General features: G+C 51.1%; 1 protein-coding gene across 2 annotated transcripts in view; it reads left to right on the forward strand.

The window, feature by feature from the left end:
- Positions 1 to 21349, forward strand: part of CD247 (CD247 molecule) — a 67759-nt gene that overhangs the window by 26086 nt on the left and 20324 nt on the right. The gene's annotated exons all lie outside the window — the stretch shown is intronic.

Below are 21349 nucleotides of genomic sequence, written 5' to 3' on the forward strand. Positions count from 1 at the left end.
GGGCAGTGTGTATTGGGGGGGAGTTTTCTGGAAGGCGCCAACAACAAATTGTACCCCTCCCCACCCCAGCCCTCAGGTTACTTCCTTTTTGGTTAATGACCTGGTTGTTCAACCTCAGCTTCTTTCCTCACTCCCACCCCCACCCCCACCCCCACCCTACGGCGGGTCTGGTCTCCAGGGTTCAGCCCAAGGGAGGCAGAAAGCAAAATCCATATGATGGGGAATAGTTAAGATGAGCCAAACTCACCAAAAGGGGGTTGGGGACTTGGGACTGAAGGAGTGTTTCCTGAGCTCTGCCCTTCATGTCCCCCGCCCCGGCCCCAGGGTCACCAGGAAACCCTGCCTGGCAGGCCTCTCCTCCTCTGTGCCAGGCAGCCCTGCAGCTGCCAAGAGACGGACAGACAGGGCGCAGGTCCCCAGGGCCTGCGGGGAGGCAGGAGAGGCGACTGTGCTCACAGACCACTTCCTTGAGCCTCCGGAGTGCATGCCTGGCCCGAGATCCAGCTGCCGTCACTACTGCTCTGTCCGCCCTGCTGCTGCTGCTGCTGGCTGCGGGGCTGCCACCCTGCAAGGTCAGGTGTGGGCATCCTCACGGTGCTGGCCAGCCGCAGCTCTGCCCAGGCCAGGGTGTCCTGGCACCAGCCAGCCCCGGGCCTGCCTCATGACCACCCAGCGGCAAAGGTGGGGCCTGCCTGGGGGACCAGCCCTCCGAATGCTCCAGAGCCCCCACCCCCGGGGCCTCCACCCGAGCCAGGAAGGGGGCTGTGGGGAGGCCGGCCAGCTGTCCCTGGGACTGAGGGGGAGCTGTGGGATCCTCTGTGATCCACGGCAGCCCGTGAGGAAGTGGGGAAACCGGCCGCGCACGGTGGGCCGGCAGCATCTGTCTGGCGATTGGAGGTGAAGGAATCCGTCTCCCAAAGGCCAAGCTGCTCCCAGAGAAATAAGGAGAGGACAGAACGGGGCCACTGGCCTCTGTGCCAGAGCACAAGGAATGAGAAGGAGGAGAGCTGTGGCCGCTGAAGCGGGGCCCGTGTCGCCCCACCCCTGACGGCACGTTCTAAACTCTGCCTCGACGGTCAGCTGCCGGCCGGGCCACCGCCCAGCAGAGCTGGCCCCGAAGGCCCCACCTCACACGCAGGGCAGGACAGCGAGCCACTTGCTGGGGGTGCCCTGGAGCGGGGGCTCTGCTCGGAGAGACCTCCTGCTGTCCCGGGAGCCAGCCCGGGGGGCGAACCGTGTCTCCAGACAGGAAAAGGCTGAGGCTGAGGTGACTCTGGGGCTGGAGGGGAGAGGCAACCGCTCTCCTGTTTGGGCTTCACGTCCCCAACTCAGAGCCGAGGAGCCCTGCTATAAAGCGTGTGCCCATGGGACACTCTCCCATGGTCCCTGTCAGTGTCGTCGTCCTCATGGCAGGGCACGTGATGCCCTTCCCACCCCCAGCCGGCCTCCGGAGGCAGCCGCTCTACTGCACGGCACCGAACAGCTCCTTCACCTCCTGACTGGGGCCTGGGGCCGGGGACGCAGCCTCCCTGAGCCCCCGCCTCCCAGCTGCGCCCAGGGCCCGTGTCCCTGAGCAGTCTCGGAGGGTTAAGTGGGACTAACATCTGGAACCAGGGCTGGGAACCCAGCTCCCTCAGGGGGATAAACTAGCCCGAATGTGTCAAGGGCACGAGGATACCCAAGGTTGGTGAAAAGGCAGAGTGGGAGCCGGCGGGCGGCCGTGTGCAGGGTCTAAGCCCCAAATCCCTGAGAGGGGCTCGATTTTCTGCACTGGGCGCTGTGCTTTATAAGCTCAAGGTACCGGAAGGTTAGCTGCTCTGTGGGCCCAGCTGTGGGGTTCCTGGATCACATTAAGCAGTTCAGGAAGGGCCCAAACCAGGAGCTGGAAAAGGGCTCGCTCAGACCTCTCCCTCCCTACACTATAGTTCCTCACATGCCCTTGAAGCAAGCCTGGGCTCTGTCCTAATGGACTGTGGCCGCATGTTCAGGATAACCCCCCCCCACCCCCACCTCCCCTACTCAGGCTGGGGCAGCTCCAGGCTCTCTTCCACAGGAGGAGATACGAGGCCCTGAGGACAGGAGTGAAAGTCATTCCAGGTCCTCCCAAGTGCTCAGAGACCCGAGGCCCAGGCCTCCCTGGGCGGCCGCCTCTGTGGCTGCTGGGTTTCCTCCATTGTCTGATGTCAGCCGCGTGGTGCTCTTCAAGGTCAGCACCTGGCCTGGCCACCAGAGGCTTCGCTTCTGGGGAGGGTGACAGATGGGAGAGCGACGTAGGCGGAGGCAGGAAGGGGCTTGTGCTTGAGAGACACTGGGAGAGGAGGGAGGCTCACGCAACCCCAGCCCCCCGGAGGCAAGGTGAGATTCAAAACAAACTCTCCAGGACCCCAAAGTCTGAGCTCGACTCTACGCGTGGCCTCTTGGCTGTCCGTGGCCGGGTCTCAGCCACCTTCTTTTCTTACCATTAGTATCTGCAGGATCTCAACATTTTGTGAGCACGAAGGAGAATGTACAGGTTCTGAAAGGATCCAAAGGTGAGAAGGACATGTCCTTTTGACCTCTTCATCCCAGAACGGTGGGGGACAGGGCTGTCCCTAGCTGGGCAGGGAGAGGCCCAGAGCTGCTCTGGGACTTTCCACCAGACTGAGGGGTTCCTGCTGTGGGAGTTCAGACGGTGGAGTGTCCTACGAGCAGTTGTCCGGTAGGGGATGAGCCAGTCCCCAGGAAGTCTTGGTTGAGAGGCAGGGAATGGAGGGGGCCGGTTGCTTAAGCAGGGAGCACACCCGGCCACCGGCACCGACAGGCACCTTGGCAGAAGGCCCGAAACCCAGCTCCCCCGAGGCCTGGGGTCCTTCTCAGCCCCAGCCCACCTGCCCTGGTCCCTGGTAACACAAGTTCGAGTAGGAACTCCTGACACCCTCACGGGACTAAACAAAGCGAGGATCCCGCCATCCTCACTGCTTTCCCAGGAGACGCTGGGACGAGGGTCCCGTTTGGAACGTGGCTCCGCCTGGAGTACAGATACCAATCAACCCAGCAAGTTCCTTCTCAAGCTGGGGGTGGGGGAGGGCTCCGCACTAAATTGCGTTGGAACTGAGCGCATCTATCCTCCAGAACTGCACGGGTTTGAAAAGAAAGAAGACATCCGCCCGAGAGGATCAGAGCAGTAATTCTGGATTGTTCCTTCAACCCCCACCCGACAAGGATGGCACTAATGTGTGTGTTCCCCTCGTGCTTACGAAATTCCACTCTTACCCTACTTCCAAATTTCTCCCCCATCAAGAAAGATTTGGGGAAGCAAAGGAGAGAACAGGATTTTAGTATGGGCATAGCTTTGACACAATTAAAAAAAAAAATTTTTTTAAGATTTTATTTACTTGACAGACAGAGATCACAAGTAGGCAGAGAGGCAGGCAGAGAGAGAGGGAGAAGCCGACTCCTTGCTGAGCAGAGAGCCTGATGCAGGGCTCGATCCCAGGGGTCATGACCTGAGCCAAAGGCAGAGGCCCTAACCCACTGAGCCACCCAGGCGCCCTTGTTTTAATTTTTTTAATAGAGCAAGTTGTTTTCAAGTTTTATATTCTATTCTACATAGCAATTTTCTTGCAAGACGTCCTTTCGGTTGTGGTTGAGAACCAGTAATACACAAGACGCCGAGTTCCAGGCAACACTGTAGTGGTCCCGTCTGTCAGCCTGAGTGTTGCCTTCAGAGTCACATAAATCTTACCCGTGAAAACAAGCTAGAAGTTAGAGTCACAAGACAAAAATTCCCAAGAACGCCAAGAAATCATAGCCTATTACAAACCAAATGAATTATTTACAACCAAATGATTTCTAAATCAAACGTATAAAAACATTACATCGTTTTATAGTGAAATAGCTGTATATTTTATGTGGAATGTGCCTTCCCGTTTGATTTAAGGTGGGGTGGCTCAAAGAGGTAAAAGATCTAAAATTTGGTCCTATCCAAGCCATCCTTTAAAATAAATCTTTATTTTCTTTAAAATCACCAGAAAGGGTGTCCGGAGTCACCCCTGTTCACCTGCCTCAGAGCCCACAGTCTGAGGTGCCCTACACGGAGCTCTGGGAGCCGAGAGAGGCCTCATGGTGGCTCCTTGGCTGGTTGAGACAGACAGGCCTGTGGGGGGACGGGGGGGTGACCTCTGGGAGGGGGCACCAGGAGCACTCACAGCTGCCAAGCTCTTCTCTGTGTGGTGAACGCGAGCATCCCCTCTTTTTCCAGCCTGATGAACACTCCTCTGCTGCCTTTGCACTTCCCAAGCTGCTTTCTTCTGTGCGCATCCACTGAGAACTTTCTGGTCCCTCTCCATGGGGCACGTGCTGAGGAGCTCTACCCTGGTCAGAGGAGAGCGGACTCTGGGGCAGGACTATGTCTTAACCGCAGGGCTACCCTGACACATCGCCTTCCATCTGCGGGCCCACTGCCTTCTCAGAGCCGGGTCTGCCCAGATGGGTCCTGGCCTCTGCTGACCCTGCGGACATGGGAGACAAAAGAGACATAGAAAATGTGCCTCCACACTCAAGAAGCTTACCCTACATGGGGAGGCAAGACTTGGGTCAGGAAGCAGCAAAGAACACGGGCGTGAGGGTTTGGTGTAGGAAAGGAGCCGCTCTGTGCACCTGGTAAAGTGACCTTGGCTGATGGGTGGGACCTGCTGGGGCCTCGGGGGCAGTTGAGGCATGGACAGGGCAGGGGTGAGGGAGGCCCCACGGAGGCAGCCCTGGCCAAGTGGACAGGGAACGTAAGCGGAAAGTTGTGTGACCAGAGTGTGAGAGGCTGAAGCTGCACAGTGAGGAGGCTTTGCCACGTGACGCAAAGACAAACCGGAACTCTGAGGTGGTTTGTCTGAAGGTGGGGGCTACGGCCACCGTCAGGCTGCACGGTGCGGCGGACGGAGGAGGATGTCATGTGATGTAATTGCCACCGTCTTGTGGTCACGGAAGCACGGTCATGGTGACTAGAGCCGCAGGCCTCTGGGGGCCTTTGAGCTAAGGCAGACTGGCCTTTTCTTTTGATTTCTTTTTGGTTTTTATTCCAGTTAATGTCCCCTTCCATGTTCAAAGTCATGCACATTTAATTTGGACATTTTTAAAAGAACAGAAAAGAGGAAAGACGCGAACAAGCCGTCCCCCCCATCCCGCTCTGCGGGGCAGCGGCCGCTGTCACCTGTCCCCTTCCAGTCTTTAGGCGTATGCACTGGCGTCTTTGCGGGCTTGGGATTAAGCTAAGTAATCCACCTGACCAGGACCCATATAGACGTGGATATTTTTAGTGAGGGGGCAGTTTAGTGACCAGGATCTCACTACCTTCTTAAGCATATTATTATCCCTTTCCAAAACAGGGCACTAAAAATGGGGCTTTTTCACGTATGAAGAAGGACTGGTTACCTAGAAGGTGTGCAGCATTCAAAAATGTAAGAAATTTAAATCACCCATAACCCTCCTGTCCAGAAATCACCTAATCTTGTGTGGTATTTTCTTCTTCATTTTTTAAAAAAGATTTTATTTATTTGAGAGAGAGAGCGAGCGTGTGTGTGACAGAGACAGAGTGAGGACGTGCACAGGTGAGGGGAGAGGGAGAAGCAGGCTCCCCTCCGAGCAGGGAGCCCGACACGAGGCTCGACCCCAGGATCTTGAGATCATGACTCGAGCCGAAGGCAGATGTCTAACCAAATGAGCCACCTAGATGCCCCTGTGGTATTTTCTTCTAATATTCATCCAAAACAGTGTGTACTTTAAAAACAAAACTGGTGGGATGCCTGGGTGGCTCAGTCAGTTGAGCGTCTGCCTTTGGCTCAGGTCACAATTCCAGGGTCCCAGGATCTAGCCCCACATCGGGCTCCCTGCTCAGTGGGGAGGCTGCTTCTCCCTTTTCTGCTCCCCCTGCTTGTGCTCGATCGCTCTCTCTTTTTCTGTTAAATACATAAATAAAATCTTTTAAAAAATGAAAACAAAGCAAAACAAAAAAAACCTGGAATCACACCACTTACATTTTGTATCATGCTGTCTTCATTTATCCTGTGATAGAAGTTTCCAATTTCTGACTGTTGTGGACATTATACTAACCTAACTCTGGTTACTTAGTAGGAGTTGGGCCATTTGATACATTTCACATACATCAACTCATGTTACAACAACCCTGGGCATGGGGCACTTGGGTGGCTCAGTGGGTTAAGCCTCAGCCTTTAGCTCTGGTTGTGATCTCAGGGTCCTGGGATCGAGCCCCACATTGGGCTCCCTGCTCCGCGGGAAGCCTGCTTCTCCCTCGCCTGCTTCCCCTGCTTGTGTCCCCCCCCCCCCATGTATGTGTCAAATAAATAAATAAGATCTTAAAAAAAAAAAAGATTTTATTTGTTTATCTGACAGGGCAGAGAGAAAGCAAGCACAAGCAGGGAGAGTAGCAGGCACAGGCAGACACCCAACCCGCTAAGCCCACCAGGCACCCTGCACCTGATCTTTGAACCAAGAAGTCATCAGCAGTCACAAGAGCCGGTTTGGAAGAGTCTGAGTGGGTGGGACCAGCCCGTAAGGAAGATCTTCAGGGAAACTGCTGGAACCCCACATAGGGCACATCTACTGGGGCCCTCCCCCCCACCCCCGGGGCCTGTTAAAGAAAGAGGAAGCTAGCTTCATTTGCAGTCACCGGCACTGATCATTCGAGGTAGGGGTCAGGGCAGGCCCCAGGTAAAACCGCCAAGGTCACGGGCTTTCATCCTCAATACCTGGTCTGACGGGTCCTATTTCTCAGGGTCCTGATACAGGAGGGGAGGACTCTAGTCAACAATCCCATATTAAGGCATTCGCGGTGCTCCCTGCGCCACCTCTCATGGTAATTTCTATTTTTTTTTTAAAGATTTTATTTATTTATTTGACAGAGAGAAATCACAAGTAGATGGAGAGGCAGGCAGAGAGAGAGAGAGGGAAGCAGGCTCCCTGCTGAGCAGAGCGCCTGATGCGGGACTCAATCCCAGGACCCTGAGATCATGACCTGAGCCGAAGGCAGAGGCTTAACCCACTGAGCCACCCAGGCGCCCAGGGTAAATTCTATTTTAACAGAGACCTCTTAGACACCCATAGGCCTCAGTCTGAAGCTATTTCCAGAGCAGGGGTTCCCCGTTGTCCCTCCACTTCCAACAGGGTGACAAACGCTCTCGGCGCAGTAAGAGCAAAGACTGCAACCAAAAGGGCACATTTTACGTCTCTTCTTGGCTGTCCCCACTGGGGGAGAGGAGGGCCACGGCCGGGCGCCGCTCCAGGGGTTTGCAAGAATTAACTAAGTGCGCTGCTGCGTCATCCGTCATCCGAAGCCCTTGGAATCCAACCGCCAATCAGCCCTGAGTGCAGGGGAGCCCTCGTTGTCCCTGCGAGTTGTTACTTCTGGCTGGAGAGCCTCACAGGCGTTCTGCCCTTTTATTCTCGTGACGGCCCTGCACGTTCCGTTTATTGCTCCCGTTTCACAGATAAGGAAAGGAATTGAGAGCAAGTGATTGCTGAGCAGGGCCCGTCTCTCCGAGAGGATGGTCCCTCTGGCTCGGCAGGGCAGGGCAGGGCAGAGTGAGCTGCAGGGAAGGGAGCGGCGGGGCAGGGGCGCAGGAGAAGCCCAGACCCTGCCTCCACCCTCCGCAGCTCATTAGAATCTCCGAGAACCTGCGGCTGCTGCAGTGACCCTCGAGGCCTCACTTCTAACCAACTCTTGACTTCTGAAGGAGCAAGAGAGCGACTCCTTCTGTTTTAAATGTGTGTAAAAGCAGGGAAAACCATAAAATCGACACCACGTTTACGTTTCAAGGTGTATCTCTAAAAAATAGGGACCTTTTTAAAAACATAAGCGCAATACCATCATCCTTATACAACGTACACTGATTCCTTAATATCGTCAAACCCTGCTCCGTGTTTACACTTCTCCCACTAGCTCTCTTTTTTTGTAAACGTTTCCATTGGTTTGAATTAGGAGCCAACTGGCTTGGGTGTTGCTTAGTCTCTCTCGTACTGAGAGCTCCTCACCCCTTCCCTTCCTTGAGCCGTATGTGCTGAGGAAGCCAGGTTGCTTGAATCACCCTGGTCACATTCCCTTCCCCCCACCCGTGGTGTCCTGAGCCCTGTGCCTCGGGCTGAGGTCCGGATGCTGGTCTAGAGGTCTGGCTACATTCCAATCTGATGATGGAGGGAGAGCGCTTCAGTGTGTGTTCATTGGGAAGCTCAGGCTGTCCCGGGGTCTTGCTTTGGGTGATGCTAGGACCACGGATGGTCACTGTCCAGAGCAGCTATTTCAGTGGGGGTCAGCTCTTCTTTCATATACTTGAAATATCTGGAATATTGTTATAAAGACATACTATTTGCTGCTCCTGATAAACAGCCAGGGTAAATGCTTGGTTCCTTCCCCTATGTACAGTGACTGGTTATCGTTAGATGACATGACAGATGTAATGCTTGTGCTTTGGGTCCACATAATCCTGGGAAGGAGGAAGATGGGCATGCGGGAGTGCTGTGGGCTGGTCCCCGTTGACTTGAGAGTAACAGGTGCACAGAGTTCATTCCACCATTCTGCTTTAATGTATGTTTGGTATAGTTTATAACAAAAAGGAGGCTTTTGGTTTGGGGGGGGTTGGTTTTGGGGGGTTTTGGTGTTTTTTTGTTTTTGTTGTTGTTGTTGTTGTTTTGTTTTGTTTTTTCAGTAAAAAAGTAAGGAATGGTTGCGTTCCCTGGCATCCTCCAAAGGCGAGCCATAAATGTGTCAGTTTCTTTTAGCGTCAGGACGTCTGTACGCACGTTAGCCTACTTACGTGTCTTGATCTTGTAGTTGTCTCTTACTGACATTTCACAGACTCTGTCACTGCCAATGGGACCCTCATCAAGGTGGCTCCTAGAAGTTTCTTTTGACATCAGTGCGGTAGTCCCTGACGGTGCCCTTGCTTACAATATGACAAGAGTCCGCTTGTCCATGTACGTTTCCTACAAGGACCTGGGACATTTTTCCAAGGTAGAGCTGCTATCTCTCGCTAAGCGTCTTTCTTGTGCCTGGTCGCTGTTACCTAAAAAGATCTCTCTGAGATCTAGTTACATTCTATAGACAGGAGCAGACTTTTCCTCCCCACACACCCAGCAAGGGTGCCTCTGCCACCCTCCACCCCACAGCCACTGCCTCCCACCCCCACCCAAGCAGGTGTCTCAGCACGTTGACTGTGCTGGTAGGTGGGTGGAGGGAAAGGAGATTAAAATCTAACTTTAAAGGCTCAGGCAGTAACTTGCTTGAGGCTGTCTCCCCCTGGGGGGGGGGGGGGAGCTCCGCCCCCAGACTCAGAACCCAGGAGAAGGCAAGGAGGGCAGTGAAGGGTATTCAGTATTCGCTGTCTCCATTGATCTCTATTTAGGCAGACTTATCTTGCAAGCAAAATCAGAGAGAAACATTCAAGGAGAGGTAGCGGGGTACCTTGGGTTCTCATAGCTTAATTTCACTTGCTGGGGTGGGGCTAGAGGGGTTTGCACAGTAGGCAGAGCCCCCCAACCCCCACCAAGACAAGTGTAAGATGAAAAGGGCACAGAAGACCAAAGGCGTATGGGCCAAGAACAGTCTTCAGCTCTGTGAGGCACCAGCAAGAAGGAGAAAGGACGTACTTGTTACCTCCAAGGACGCAGCTAGACTCTGGGGAGGCTGGTAAGAATGAAAACCACCCAGGAACGGAGCAAGGGGCTGCTACACAGAGCAGGGAGTGGCCCTCCACCGCGAGAGTCCGCAAAGTCTGGTCAGTCTCTAGTCAGGAATGTTTGGGTAGTGGGGTGGGGGTGGGGGTTCCACTGTGGCCACTGGGCACGGGCTCACAGAGAGAACGTGAATTTGCACATGGCAGAGGAGAAGAGGCCCAGGGCTGACTGGTGGACACACCAGCTGTGTGAACTCAGTCTGCCTAGTTCCTTCCTTATTATTGTTTTTTTTTACAATGGAGATCATAATCATGCCTCATCCTCAAGGCTGCCGTGGGGGTGAGGGAGTCAGGGAGCTGGGCAGTCCTGTGAGCCGCTGGGTGTGAGTATGGCTAAGTGAGTCTCACATCTCTTCTCTGACCCTGAGAGCCAGGTAAGAAACAACCACACCTGTTTTCAAAAACAGTGTCCAGAAGCCCTATTGGTGAGGCAGATTGAGATAAAGCACAGATGCTCCCAGACGCAGGACAGAGACCAGGCAGAAAGGTTCCCTCTCCAAGACATGAAGTCACTAGGCCACGGAACCACCACGCCAGACAAGCAGGGGGGCTTGATCGGACACGAGATAGGCAGCCGTGCAGTACAGTCAGCATTTCCTACGGAGGTCTCTGTACCTTTGAGTTTTCTTTCTTGCAAGAAACTGGTAAGTTAAATAAGCTGCAGAGGGACCCGAATTTAGTGTTGGCAAAATCCGAACAAAAGTAGTATGACACCATGCCTGACCTGGCTATACGAAAATGACCTCACCTATGTTGTCATTGTCCCCTTGAGAAAACCCACAACTGTGCCTTGTTAATTTTGCTGCATTTAAATAGAAAAAGTCAATTCTGTTGGACTTGCTTTCCCGATGTGCTCACACTGTGTGTGTCAGTGTAGACAAACACATTTAGCAACAGATATAATCCATCAACCTGGGCTGCCGCCAAAGACATTGCTTAATTTTTCATTGTGAATGTTTTTCGGAACATCACTGAAAACAGTACCTTCAAGAACATATAAGTGAATATACATTTGATCTCAAAATGAGGAAATATTTTCTAAGCAGATAAGTAAAAGCAAAATATTTGACTAGGGTTAAATTTCTATTTTTATGTGTCAGAGACACCAGGTGAAAGGTAGATGACAAAGTGGGACAATACTCACAAAACATACGATGCGAAAAGTAATGCGATTTTAGAAATCACTTCTTAAGAAGGCACATCCAAAAAAAAGAGTAATATGCAAAGGTCATTGCCACACAATTCATAAAACAGTAAACAGATATGGTGAAGAAAATACACACAAAAATGCTCAACATCCCTAATAATCTAGGAAATGCAGATTTTTAAACTAGATTTGGTTTTATATATACTGTGTAGGTCATTTCGGGTTTTATTGAATGATAATACACAGCATTGGCAAGCGTAAATGAATTAGAGTCTCTCAAGAATTGCTGAGTGAACGCTAGCCCTGTCTTTCTGGAAAGTAATCCAGCCCTAAGCTGAAAGAGTCTCAAAAATATTTATTCCCTTCAGTTGCACATTTCCGTGTGTCTTCATTTATTTCTTAAGAAATAATCAGATGGATAAAAGTATCTATGTTCAAGGATATTTATTGCAACACTGTAATACTCAAAAATCAATAATAACCCATATTGTCACAATATGGGGGGTGTGCTAAGTAATTATACATAACGATACCTAAAAACAGTCCCAAAATAGGTAGTCCTAAGTAAAAAACAGATAACAAAAGCCCTAAGGATACAGTCCCAATCTTGAAAAAGAAAAATTCGAATAAACATTGGAGGAAAATACAGCAAAATGTTAGCAGAGATTGTGTTTGGGGGGTTGGGGGTAATTTTAACTTTCTCATTCATGCTCTGGTTTGGGGCCAGCATGTTAAATGGACTCAGTCCCACAAAATGCATCAATCTCACTTGCCAAACTTTCTACAAGATTTATTTCAAAACCAGATCAAATTTTTCTGTTTTAGGAACTCCTGTTTTTGATTGCAGCTTGCTTCTTTTCTGTACGTGGGACTGTAGTTCTTCCTCCCACTGCTTGGAAGGAAAGTCAACACTGTATTTCCCTATTCCCTTCATCTACAACCCATCAGCTAGCTGGAGGACTTCTCCCTAGGAGCGACGGGTTCATTGGGAACAGAGGTGTTCCGCCCTGTAGATGGGCTGGTTACAATTTAGCAGAAGGCAGGTCTGGCAATGGCAGTGGAAAGAGAAAAACGAGCTTGCCTAGCCTCAGTTTCCCTTCTTGGAAGGAAGGTGGCCAGGGTGGGAAGACCAGTCCCTCCCCAGGACTAGGCCGGGGGATGTGGGCTCAGAGTGTAAGTCGCTGCGCTGAACCACAGGCAGGCGTCTCCAGCAGTCCTGTCGGGCTACTGGAGGCTGACTTGGAGGAGCCTTCCCATTAAACTGATTGATGTCCTCCCCGTGTCTAGGAGAGGTGTTTTGGCTCCGTGTCAGAGCCCCCATCAGACAGGCCTGTGCTATGAGAGGTTTGAAAAATGGCTTGGATGAAAAAATTGACTCTGTTCAATAATAAATTATAATGATGCTTTGTATTTATAGAGTATCCTTCAACTGAGGGAGCTCCACATTCTTTATGGATATGAACTCACCTTTCTCACAATGGAGAAAAGATAATTTTGTCAATTCAATATTTGTGTATCCTTTTTTTTCCCTTTACTTGGGCGGGGGTGGGGGGAAGGATGCTATTACAGGGGTGTTTTCTTTTATTAATTTGGAAGTGATAAATCTTCCTTTCACTTTTTTTCCCCACTAGAAATCTCTTCTTATTGAATATCACATAAGAAATTAAAAATGAATAGTGATGTCTAAAATGTGTGTATATGCATTTATATGTCTATGTGGATATAGTATCTATATAAATATTTAATTTTTATGGTCCAAGCCTTCTCCCTCTGTTTTCATGAGCTAGAATTTATTAGCTACTGAACAGTGGGGCTGTTATTATTTGCTTTTGCACCTAAATGATTTAAAAGTCAATTACGAATTGGCTAAGGGGATTGGAGGATTGTGGCGTGTAATATGGTTCTGCAACTTCGATTTGTTACCAAATGTCTGAAATGAGCAAGTGTCCACAGTGGGAAATAGCCCACAGACGTACCATAAGGATATTAAACCAACCAGACAGAGGCCCTAGGTCACCGGGATGAGAGCAAGCCTGCTGGTGTTCATCGGAGTGGGTTAGGGGTGGGGGCAGACGGTGTTGGGGGATGGATAGGCAGCCACATAAATCTGAGAATAAAGCAGAGCCCCAGGAATGGCCAGAACAATGAATGAAAACTAAGGAAGTCCAAGGAGAACGAGTCACAACAGCCAGCCCGCAGCACTGAGATCTGTGCTCTACACCCCTAATGACAATCAGAGCATGCACCAGCCTCCTCCAAGGCTGTCCCCGGGAGGGAGCGTAAACCTTTACTGCCTTTCCTATTTATCTGCAAAGTGCTGAGGCAGAGAAGCGGGCGGGATGCCTGTAATAACCCAATACAACAGAATTATTTCTCCAACAGAAAATTCCCCTCTAGAATTCCAGTCTCTGAACATTCCAAATGGGAGATGGGAGGTTTCAGGTGCTTTAAAAAAAAAAAAGTAGAAAATAGCAAGGCACAATTCATGCCCTGGGCCCTCCACTGGGGAGCTTTGTGACTTTGTGACTCTGTTTGTACAAAGGGCCGCTGAAAAATCAGATTATTTTTTACCGAGGAATTAGCCAGGAGCAAATGGTGAATCTTCATTAACAAGCTTGGAGTCCACAATAAATGTTTAAAAGTGAGAGTACAGCACAGTGAGCTTCCATGATAGATCTTTGGATGTCTTTGGGTTCTGGGCTAGAAGCTCAAAAGAATAAAGTACATTTGGGACAAGAGACAGGACTTCCAATGCCTTTTCCCATTAACTGGCTAATCAGGGGCGCTCCAACCGGTGGGGCTCGCGCTACCTGATTGTATCACTCAGCTGGCTTCTCAACAGTCCTCACCCCTGAACGCTGAAATTGCTGCTTGTCATACATTGTATACATTGTCAAGTGCGTATATATACACACGTATGCGTACATTGCATATGTTGTCAAGGGCGTCTATATACACTTGTGCGTACATTGTATATGTTGTCAAGTGTGTATATATATACGTATACATACATTATATACATTGTCAAATGCATACACATACACACCCATGTATGTGTATACCTGTACCTATACATATACATGTATACATATATGTACACATATACATAGAAGCACACTTTTTCCCCTCATAAATGAAATTAAAATTTATTTTCAGCATTCAAGTGACTCTTAAAACTGGGGGGAAAAGTTGGGGTTAAAAGGTCAGGGCAAGGGAAATAATTTTTCTTTAGATTGTCAATTTCCCCAAAAATGTTAGTGTAAATTTCCCCAAAAACATTAGTCCCCAATTATAATATTTTTTAAAACCCCAACCAAAGTAATACAATCTAAAGATAGACTCAGATGTAATACACAAAACCGTCTGGCACCAGTAGTCCAAAGACAAACTGACTTTTTTTTTCCCCTAAAGGGGGTCAGAGGGCAAACAGCCAGACAAGTGTGCAAGGGAGAGGGTTCTTTTCGTGGTTCATTCGTCTGCTATGAGGTGCTCCTAAGCACGGTGATGGGTACCAGTCATGAGGTCTGCACTGAGCCCCAAACTCCAAAGCAGCAACCAAGCCCCCAGGGAAGTTAATTAAGTTTGAGTCTCAGGCTAGTTGATGCCAGGATAAATCTAACGTGTTGTCAGCGGGCTAAGCCAGAGCTCCAGCGAGAAAATTTCTATGTAGTAAATATCACTTAAATTCCTCTCAAAGTTGGAGCTGGTGTCAAAGTCCAAAAAAGCAATATTCCCTGGCAACTGCTGCCGGGAGTGTGTTTGTGCCTGGCCATGTATCATCGGAGCACTCGAATTAGCAAAGAAGAGAGATAGCGAGTTAATATCCCCCAGCTGACTCGGCTCCAAGAACCGCTTTCACTGTAGCCGGAGAAATATGGAGGGGGCTGGCCCGGTCCTCGGTGACCTCCAAATGACTAGACGCTCAGAATTTTCTGGCAGCCGGGGCTAGATAAATAATTCCTGCTGTGAAATAAATAAACTCCCTGAAATATTTCAGGGAAACCACTGCTTTGGCTGTCAGTCTCTCCCGGCTGCAAGGAGCTGAGGAAGCGGCCCAGGTGAGGCGTGAAGACAGGTGGGGAAGCTGCCTGCTGCTTCCCGGTGCACCGCGACCCTGGGGAGGTAGGCCAGGTGAGGCGGCGAGAGCTTCCAGAACTCTGAATGTGAGGCTTGTAAACATGATCCAGGTCTGGGCAGGTCTTTGGAAGGGAAGGAAGCAGGGAAAGAGGGGGAGGGAGGAAGAGGATAGACAGAGCGAGAGTGAGCTGGGAGAAGAGAGAGACAGGAAACTGTGAAATCAATAAAAGAGGAAATCTTGATGGGGAGAGACTGGGAGGAAAAGAGGGACAGGAGGAGAAAGGGAAGGAGTAAAAAGATGAATGAATGCTAGAAGCTCAGAGCAAAGGGCACTTTTTTTTTTTTTTTAATGGAGGACACACTGCAGGTAAACATTACATCAGTAACTGTGTATCTCTTGCTTTTTCTCTTTGCTTTTTGGGCATTCACTTGACAATTTTTGCCTTTAAAGCAGAGACGATCAAAGTTGTGGGTTAGCCCTGTCCCTGTTTCCAGGTGTTTCTGAGGTACAACGGCCACAGGCAGAATTCTCCCCGGTTTCCCACCTTCCTGCTCCGCACCTTTCTGCTTTCAGAAAGTGGGGGGGGGGGGGAGGTGGGGAGAAAGACCTCAAGGTCCTGGGGCGCCTCCCGGCTTCAGAGCTGCTCTCAGCCTAAAGCAGGAGGGAGCCAGTCCTGCCTGGGGGTGGGGTGGGGAATGGGACCCCTGGAGAGGCTCAGAACTGAAACCTCACTCCTCCTCCCCAGAAGAAAATCAGGGATGCTCAGAGGAACCAACACACAACTCACGGCAGGGAGGCAGCCTCTGTCTGTGCAGTTAAGTGCTTTAAAAAAGCCCGTCAGAAATGCGGGCTGGGAGACAAATCAGCCACCTTCAATGCATCACAAATTGGGAAGCGGAAACACTGGGGCTCCGTGCTGGGCTCCACAGCAACCCCGGGGGTGATTTTGTTCCAGAAGAGTGGCATCTGCTTGTGGGGAAAATTTCAGCTTCTTATTTCCATTTGTAATTTAAGCTTATCAAAGGAAGGGAACTTAAAAACAGTTTTATTATTGCCCAATAAAGAGGTGCTTGCTGCTGCCACGATCGGCACATTCTGGAGAAAAACAGTGTGCGGCTGAACCCATGACGCTCAAGTCTCTTTTTGAGGCAGTTATTAAAAGGCGTCCTGCTAGCTGGAGTCAGGATCTCAGGGTGTTTTGTTGTCTCACGGAATGAGGAGGCCCTCTCCCGGGAACTGTGCTTCTGAAGCCAGCAAACAAAACGTTAAAGACAAAGCTTTTTTTCCGCCGCTTCCCTGACCACCCCCCTTTACAGTTGTAGGACACAGTATTTCCAGAAAAAGAAAACTTATTTAGCCAAAATGAATGGATGGTATTGATTCAGGCCATAGGTTGGCATTCTCCTTAATTTAATAATCTGAAGAAATAAGTTGATGTAGATTCCGATCAAATTCCAACAATTCGTTTCCATGAGGTCTATTTTTTTAAGTTGAAAAGTTGGATTTTGTTCAAAAAAAAAAGAAAAGGACCCTTTGAATTCGATGTTCAACCAATACATTAGCACAAATTTAGTTCCCGCTCGCACTAAATTGGAGGCCGGCCTGCAGGATCAAGAGGAAAGAGTGCGAGTTGGAGGTCCCGGATTCGACATAGCCCGGCAGATGCCCTCCATGGAAACGCCTTTCATTTGTGTGTGTGTGTGTGTGAATTAGCGTATGTGGGTTACCCTCCCTTTCGCCCTTCTCCTTTGAAAACAAGAAAATGATGACTTTTTCAGGGCTCGGCTTCCAGACGGGGAGGGCTCCGAGTATTTGAAGTCCGCCAGGAGGCAGGAGCGAGCGCTGCTAATTGGCTACATCCCGGGGCGCTCCTCTGAAGGGCGGCCAGTGTGACCGCGGGTTTCCGAGTTCGCTGTCTGCACCTGGCTTGGCTGGGGGGTGAGAAAGGCTTGCTGGCCCGGGTCATAGGTCACGTCCAGACTGGACTGCCATTCCCTCTGCTGCGTGTGCGGCGTGACCTTGAACCTAAGCTCGGCAGGCCGGCAGCCGAGCGGCGCACAGCCCGGGGACGGGTGACTCGCTGTCTCCAGAAAGCTCCATCCAGCAGAAGCAACAGGCCCCAGGTCCTTAAGGCCCAGGCTTGGGGGCAACATGTCAGTCCAGGCCGTCCGAGGTGACAGGCCTTGATGCCACTTCCGGAAGGGACCGGGTGTGAACGAGGAGGGGTCGGGAGAGGAGAGGATGAGAGAGAAAGAAAAGTCTGGTACGGGAGAGGCAGGGAGGGCTGCGGAGAGAAGACAATAAGAGAAAGCTAGAGGGAGGAAGACAGGACCGCGCCAGAGGGAAGCAGAGGGACGCGAGCAGGGAGGGGAGAGTGTTCCAGCGCTGGGAGACTCCGTCTGCTCCTTCGGCCAGCGGGTCACCTTCCGACCCTGCAGAGAGAACCTTGGTCAGGAAATGCCCCCAGGGCCGCCTTGCTGCGAGTGGGTCTGGAGCTGACCGCCCTCTGCACGGGCCCCTCAGTTCTCGCCCAGCTTGGCCCTGGCCCAAAAGGCTTGCTCACCTACTTTTCTACTGTCCTGAGAGGCAGGACAAGCCTGTAGCCGACCCTCCTCCCCGGGCCCTCCTGTGATCAGACTCACTCACTCACACACGCAGAGACTCCCAGGCCCCAGGTGAGGGTGCCCACAGCACACCAGCTTTGTCCGCATTCCTGCCGGCTGCAAAGGCTCTGTGGGCCTAGCAGCATGGCCAGACCTGGCGCAGGGCACACTCTGGCCTCTTCCTCCATCACGGGGACAGGGCTGTAGTTTGGAGGGGTCCCATGTTGCCAGAGCAAACCCAGACCTCAGCTTGGTCCTTGCACTGGCATGTGAGCAGGGACTGTCAGGTCCTGAGCGGGACGAGGAGATGTGCTCCCATTGGCTTCCTGGGCTCCGCACCGGCTCAGGCCTGCTTGGCCGGCGGAGCCCCGGGGGACTTGGACCGCGCTAAGTGCCCACTCCCTACCTCCTGCTGGTGTTGGAGTGAAGAGCGCCCAGTGATGCAGCGAGTCACTGACCTGAAGTGTGGCCAAGGATGAAGAGGGGTGGTGAAGAGAGGCATCAAAAATGGACTTTTACTATTTTCTCTTATTTCCTAATCTTATATCTTTAATGTATTGTAGGACTTGGACAATAGGGAAAGGCATAAAGAGATCGAAATCAGCCACAATTTCACAAACCAGAGATGACAACGCTGCTGACACTTTGCTGTAGTTCTTCCAGTTGCTTTTCTAGAGGAATATCCGAATCTGTGTCTATACCCGTAATCTCGAAGTTGAGTCGAATAGGAATGACGAGAGGGTCCTGCAGGTGTCACCGTCAGCTCTGTTCCCTGGTGGTCCTGGGGAGATGTCCTAAGGACTGGACTATGAGGAAACGGAGAGAGCAAGAGGGGAGGTGACAGGCCCAAGGCTCACCCCATCCTATCTCCCCTCCCAGAAGGGGGAAGGCCCAGGGCCCTGTTTGAAGGCCCCAGGGTGAACTCCCCCCTGGGAGAGGCTGTCAGCCCACCACCGCCCACATCCCCCAGCACCTCCCCAGCTGCAGGGGCGGCTGGCTTTGTGGGGCCTTTGATCCATGCAAACGAAGTACGTCACAGGCGAGCGCTCGTGGGGCGTGGGCTGCTGGGCACACGGAGGGTTGCCAAACAGACAATCACACTCCAGGAAAGCCTTCCCACTCTTGCAGGGCTTCCGTGCAGCAGCGGCCCTGCCGTCTCACCAGAGACCCACAGAGGAGACTTGGAAAAGCGGGCAGCCCTTCTCCGGGCTCGGGCCCTCAGCATAGACCCAGAGGAGCTCAGAAACAGTTTGTCCCAGGCTGCGAGGCCAGTCAGCCGCCCAGCCGGGGGAGAAAGTGGTCTTGCTCTGGTTTCTGCCTGCATACAGGGCCGGATTCCTCAATATCAAAGACAGAAAGCTGTTAGTCTTAACCTTATTTCTTCTTGTCAGACTTTTGGAGGGATTAGGGAGAAAGAGCTGAACACACAGGGATGAGGGAGGCAGCCCGCTCCGGGCTCAGCCTCAGTGTAGGATTCAAGTAAAATCTACCAGACTTTATCATTTATTCATTCAACAAACCCTTGTAATTATCTCCTTTATGCTGGTGCAAGCCAAGGACTGGAAAGTCAAAGAAGAATGAAATCTATGCCAGATGTTATGGAGTTTAATTTTTAATGGAGACAGACCCGTCGTTGAGTAATTAGTGAAATGTGTCTGAAAAGTCAGAAATATTGCCATTTTAAATAGTACTTATCTTTAAACAGAACATTAACTACATTTTCCAATAATATGCTCAATATGATTTTCTTCAACCCCCTAGACACCTTATCAGAAAGTCCTTCTAAGTCTAAAGCGATGAGTCCCATTGTTAATGTGAAAAAGGACAAGAAATATACTACCGCCTGGAAACATAGAAAAACTTCTGTAATCCCTGTAACTTTTTCTTTCACGAGGTTAACGATTGGATCCCTTTCCTTCATTTAGAAATACTTCTGAAAGCTGAACCGGTGTCTGAAAGTTGAAGGAAAACATATTGAATGTATTATTTGAAAATGTAACTTATATTCTGTTTAATAGTGAATTTCACCCATGACTAATAGGATAGAAGCAGGTACCACTGAAGGGAGATCGGTTCTGCCCGAAGCAAGCAGAGAAGTTTTCCCAGTGGGGGGTAACCCCTGAGGGGGGGCCTTGAATGATGAGTAAAAGTTTGCCAAGCTGGAGACAAGTACACAGGTGTACTGGAAGGTGGGGGAGGTGCTGGCTCTTCCAGAAGGCTGGCAGCCCTTCTCCGGGTGATCCTTGGCTGCCCTGTGTTCAGGTGTCAGCAAAATGCTGCCTGGCGTGGCAGAGTGTCTGCTCACCTGGGGTCCGCCCATGAGAAAACTCCCTGCCCACCTTACTCCCTCCAGGGCTCAGGGCTCAGGAGGTGCAAACTCCCCATCTCTCTCGCTCGCAGAGGGACAGTAGGGAAAGTAGACAGCATGTCTGCGAGGCTGACACTTTGTGATGGCTCCTCATTATGAAATTTTAAGTCATTTTCTTCCTGATGACTAGCTTGAGCACTGATCACAGAGCCACAGAGATTGTTCAATTCATACCTTCATTTCAGAGGCAAGGAAACCAGAGTGAAGTAACTTCCCTAAGGACACACGCACTTTGGGTGATAGCATTAGCCAAGGTGACTAGAAAAATGGGCTCTCAGACGTCTTCCAACTCACAGATTCTTGGACGGGTAAGGGGCAAAATTCATTCATGTTATTGCATTGATGACCACTACTTAGTCAGTCAACCAATCGTCGTCTTAGTTACCCAAGCGATTTCGTAATTACTGAGTCTGGCAATGCCTACCACTGGGCTTCCTACAGCAGCAGAAACAAAAGAACTAGAAGCCATGGTCTTTGGCCTTGAGCAACCTGTGATCTAGTTGAGCAGGAAAGAACCCATTAGAAGCAATGAGGGTAACAAATGAAGTGCTCTTCCCACTAAAAATAACTGGTGCAAGTTGGTGTGGGCTGGAGCTCTGGTGGGAGGAAGCCAGGGGTGAAGGTGACGGCTGAGAAAGGCTTGGAGAGGATGACCTGTGGGCAGGGAAAGGTGGCACCGGGATGGAGGGCCCTGGGCAACGTTTGGGAAAACTCAAGCGCTCGTTTGCAGGTCAGACTGTGCCCATTCCCACACTCAGGCACATCCCACCTTCTGGGCTTGGTGGCTCATTCTGCTCTTTCTCCGCCCAGGATAAATCAGTGCCCAGATGCCAGCTCCATTTTGGCTGCAACATTTCTTGGTTCTTCCTTTCTTTGTTGGTATGTTTGGAAATTGGACTTGTTCTCTGTCACCAACTAACCCTGGGAGAGGGACTCAAGCAGGCAATGGGGGGGCTCACCCCATGAACACAGTCCTCAGGAAAGCTCAGAGTCCCTGAAGGCCCAGAGCAGCTTGTGGCTCCCTTCCCGGAGCACAGAACACCACCCGCAGCAAGCTGAGGCATCATGAGACCCCCAGCCCAGCTCCTGGACCTGCCCAGGCCCGCACCTCACACCACGAGCCGCCCCCAGTCTCCCAAAACCAGGTGGCCATGAGGTCTTTTCGGCGGGGCCCCCAGGAAGCTGGTCCTCAGCAAACACCTGGCTGTGAAGAAGGCAGGGCAGAAGGAGAAAAAGAAATCCCAGGACGGTCCTCGTCGGTGTGTTTTAAACACGGCGAGGCGATGAGATGACACATTGGCGTGAATAAATGTGGGGGCATGAAGCGTGGATCGGGACGTGGAAGTCTGGCTCCCTCGGGGGTCTCTCTGACAAAAGCGAGGGAGCTTGTGCGCGTCGGCCCACATGTGGTCCCTCTGATTGCCCAGAGAGGTC

This window comes from Mustela lutreola, chromosome 14 (assembly GCF_030435805.1).
Source record: "Mustela lutreola isolate mMusLut2 chromosome 14, mMusLut2.pri, whole genome shotgun sequence".
Lineage (NCBI taxonomy): Eukaryota > Metazoa > Chordata > Mammalia > Carnivora > Mustelidae > Mustela > Mustela lutreola.